Source organism: Lycium ferocissimum, unplaced genomic scaffold (assembly GCF_029784015.1).
Source record: "Lycium ferocissimum isolate CSIRO_LF1 unplaced genomic scaffold, AGI_CSIRO_Lferr_CH_V1 ctg3891, whole genome shotgun sequence".
Classification (NCBI taxonomy): Eukaryota; Viridiplantae; Streptophyta; class Magnoliopsida; order Solanales; family Solanaceae; genus Lycium; species Lycium ferocissimum.
In genome coordinates, this window is record NW_026725522.1 from 12,826 (window position 1) to 17,100 (window position 4,275).

A 4,275-nucleotide genomic window follows, 5' to 3' on the forward strand; every position below is an offset into this window, starting at 1 on the left:
AACGGATCATGCCAAAAAGAAGGAACGATAGGCTTTACATACCTCGTACGCACTCCAAGCTAGCCCAAATTCAAGCTAATCCCAACCTACACCTCGGGCTTCTCAAGGTCTACAAATACGTCATAATATGCCGAACATTAGCTATAGGTATTTAGGCAATTAATTCCAAATTAGCACTAAATTCTACGAAATTTGGGCAGCATTTCCCTTGTAAATAGGTCAACCCGAGAATTTAACTCGGCCAAATCAACATCAACAACAACAACCAACCTAGCAACATCAATAACCAATCCGAAAAGCAATATAACATTAATAACTCTCTTTTACATCATTCTACAACATTCATAATATTCAATTCGACGGCTTACATTTAAGCCACATTACCGCTTATACATTCAAATACAAACCCGAACTCATACCAACAATATTCAAGGACATTTCAAACAAGTTGCACAATATTTCCGACAATCCAACAATCGCTCCAATTTTCCCGAAAACAGCCCCCAAACTACAACATAAGGATGCCCGAAATTCTATCGAACACCTACAATACACCAAGCAGCCACATACACTTCTTATACATTATTTCAAGCAATATTTCCAGCAAATTTCGGTGAAGTACTACAGCGATTTACACGAAAATTTCATCATCTATTTATATGCAAGTAAGCTACATTATTACCACACTAATTCTCACAACAACCCACAACCAATTTAACTCCAACTCTAACTATTACATTCCTTCATTCTCATCACAATAACCTTAAACGTAACTAGAGAACTTACGAAGCTTCGACAAAACTCCAATCGCAAAAATATATTCATATCTTTTGTCCATCTTCTATATCATTACTAATAATCTCAAATACTTTAAAAGGTCACTCACATTACCTCATATACATACTCATAACGCTATTTCAAATCCTTTAGGTTACCATGTCACCTCGGGATACTTAAGGCAACGATATTCTTACTACTCGATTAACTTTCCTTGAACCTTCTTAACTCATTCTTTCTCGTCTTAATTCAAGTAGCCTGATTATTATGGAGTGTAACATCCTTCCCCCTTAGGAACATTCGTCCTCGAATGTTAAATTAATCCGTATAAGCACACCGATTATGGTGATCTTAAAACGAGTCAATTGTAACTCGAACTCATCTATCATGCTATGCCTTTCCTTACCGAGCGTAATCCCATTCTCCCCGATATCTAATAATATTGAACTTCCAAATGTAGTAGACACGATTTAGCTACCTCGAATCGGCGCAACTTACCATATCCATCTATACTTGAAGCTTAAGTCGAGTTCTTCTTGCTCGTTCTCTTTAAATTCACCGTCTTCTAGTAACTAGCTCGTTCTGATCATCTTGCTTAAACCATTTTGCAATTTCCTTTAATCCCACTTATAACACTTTAGGCATATCATCTTATGTCACTTCTCTATTCTTGACTCAAACTCTTCTATCGCCCCTTTACTCAGATTTGCTCTCAGTTCTCCTATCACGCATCCTATTGCAATCTTTACACGAGTATATGTAGGTGCTCAAATTAGCCGGAAAAATACCTTAGCATCGCCATGCTAGTCTTTATGAAGACCCTATACTCCTCTCTTATATCTTTCAATTGATATCAAGGCTCAACCACGGCTTTTGCCCTCAATACTAATTACACCTCTGTAGTTGTGCTTCAAACCAGCTTATATCTTTCTTTGATGTATCCATAATATCACAACCACATTGTTGTTACTGACTTCTTACCCATCTTATCAATACTTACTTGGTCTCATCCTCAGCATACAAATATTCGTAGGTTGCATAACTATTCTTGTACAATTTGTATAAAGGTATTTAATCGTAGTCATAGTCCTTCTTTTCTGGTTCATTCTTATTGTATTATCACTCACTGTTGTCTATTTCGCCATACTCCTTTCCCTTACTCCATTCACCATTAGGTTTTCTCATACCCTGCTATAGGAGATATTTCCTATCCTTTTTCCATTGCTACTTATATGTCATAATATTATTAGCCAATAACTTCGTTGCAACATCTTAACCTCTAATCCAGTATAGCCTTGCTATCCTTTATAATATCTTTAAGTTACTCGTTACCATTCTCTTGTCGTATTCTTTCTTTTTACAAGCATCCACTTTCTGATGTCATACTATCCAAGACCCCTACCAATAATTCTCAGCACTGTCTCCAATACCATCTTGACTTCTATCCGCTTATTGCTGGCCTTCAAATCTCACTAACTTATTTTTGCAAGGGATCTCACTTAAAGTTTAAGAATACACATTAAACATGTTGCAGTGTCAATTGTTCCCATTTATACTTACTCTACTTTCACCAGCTTCCCCCCTTTGGGGTTGTACTTATACCATATCCATGTCTTTTCTTTATAATCTATAACTTGATTATCTTCGTACGGGATCTTAACAAAATCACGAGGTGATGAGAACTCTCGATTACATAATACAAAATCTTATCGATGGTTAGTACTCAAGGAATGTAATTAATGTAGCAATTTATTCGAAGCCACATTCCCTTTATTCCGGTCGATAATTAGCTAGTGCTTATAGTCGTTTCAAATTCTCCGTTAGGTAGCACTTATATTCTAATTATAAGTGTCCCAATCTTTCTTATAATACTATCTTTATCCCAACGAATATCGTCACGTTTCTTCTAATAAATTCACAATGCATCAGGTACATTGTTTCGCAAATCCACAATCCTTGTCCTTTAAAGATTTCACTATTCGAGGTGAAGTCGCATATACGTGATACTCTTTTATGCCTCATACTCTTTCTCTCTTATTGTATATCAAATGCTAACTTCTAACTTATCCAAAATCATGTCGAATTGTCTTAATAGAGGTATTGTCTTATTATCATTTCGTCGCACTACATTTTTAAGTCCATAACTATATGTTTCCCCTTTTTATTCTATATTCATACTCAATTGTTTACATCCGTCTTGGGTACTTCCTTTAGTATTTCCTTCGTTTCTCCGTCTATGTCCATCTTTTATTTCGTGCACGAGGAATCTCATGTTGTTCCCATATCCCTCGAAAACACAACTTCTATGTGAGCCCTTTCTCATTTTCAAATCATGTACGTTTATCTCTTTTTATTCTTATCACACAGTCATTTCGATATTTGTTTGTCTTGTTGCTCGTCTTTTCCTAGATCATCTTTAGTACTTCACCAACAACACATAAAATATATGATCCTCAACAGCCCACAAGTTTAAGTTTTTATTCCACAAATTCCTTCTCCAAGTAGTCAATGAGAACTGATAAAATGTTACTATAAGGTATTCTCCAACTACCAGCAGAAGAAAGCTAGAGTCCGACAAGCACCACAGAACTTCTTAGTACTTAATTCACATAGTTTATCCCCATATTTTTTTTGAGTCATGAGCGAATCATTTAAATTCCCAACTGCTTGTCACACGCTTTGTATTCTTCCAATAAGGTGAAACTTAACCGTCGGACATTTTTGCCCTTCAACATAGGCTTTTTCTAAAGCAAAATGTGGTTGGAACGTATTCTGATCCGTTTAAATGAATTGCGAAGTCGCTGCTCATATATGCTTTCTCGAAATAAAATTTCCCAATAAGGATGATGCTGCTTACGAATGACATAGAGGATATCTCTTAAGCTTCAATCCAACGTAATAATTTACCCTATCGGTATTGACTTTTAAGACATATTAAGAACTTACATCCCATTCTCCTTTTTATATTTCTGGAAAAATTTGGGCGAGAGATTCCTCCGTGCTTCTTACTATTCCAAAAGCGCACGAAGGAAATACCAACAATGCCTCACGGGGCCAACATATATACGTATATATCATATCATATCATAGCCATACAGTATTAACAATTTCAAGTAAAAGTATAAGGATGTCGAGACTTACCTCACATGTCCAACTCAAATTGCACCGTTACACTTTCCGTTTACTTTCCGTTTCAATCTTCAACTCTATATTTCAATCGTACTTCAAATACCTTACCCGACATACATCTTTCATACCACTTTGCTTACGTCGTGTACCGTGTAGCTTCCAATATTATCGGTCACTTTCTTCCGTCGATGTCGTTCTTGGTGAAATCAAGGGTTAGTAACCGAATTCCATTACCTATGGTGGGCTCTATTGCACGATCTCGGATATGAAAGAAAGGTAACATCCTAAATGTCTCGTAGCTTCTCGTTTATAGATGTGGTGCACAACACACCGATAAACAAGACTCTACTAGACACGGTACGTAGACAT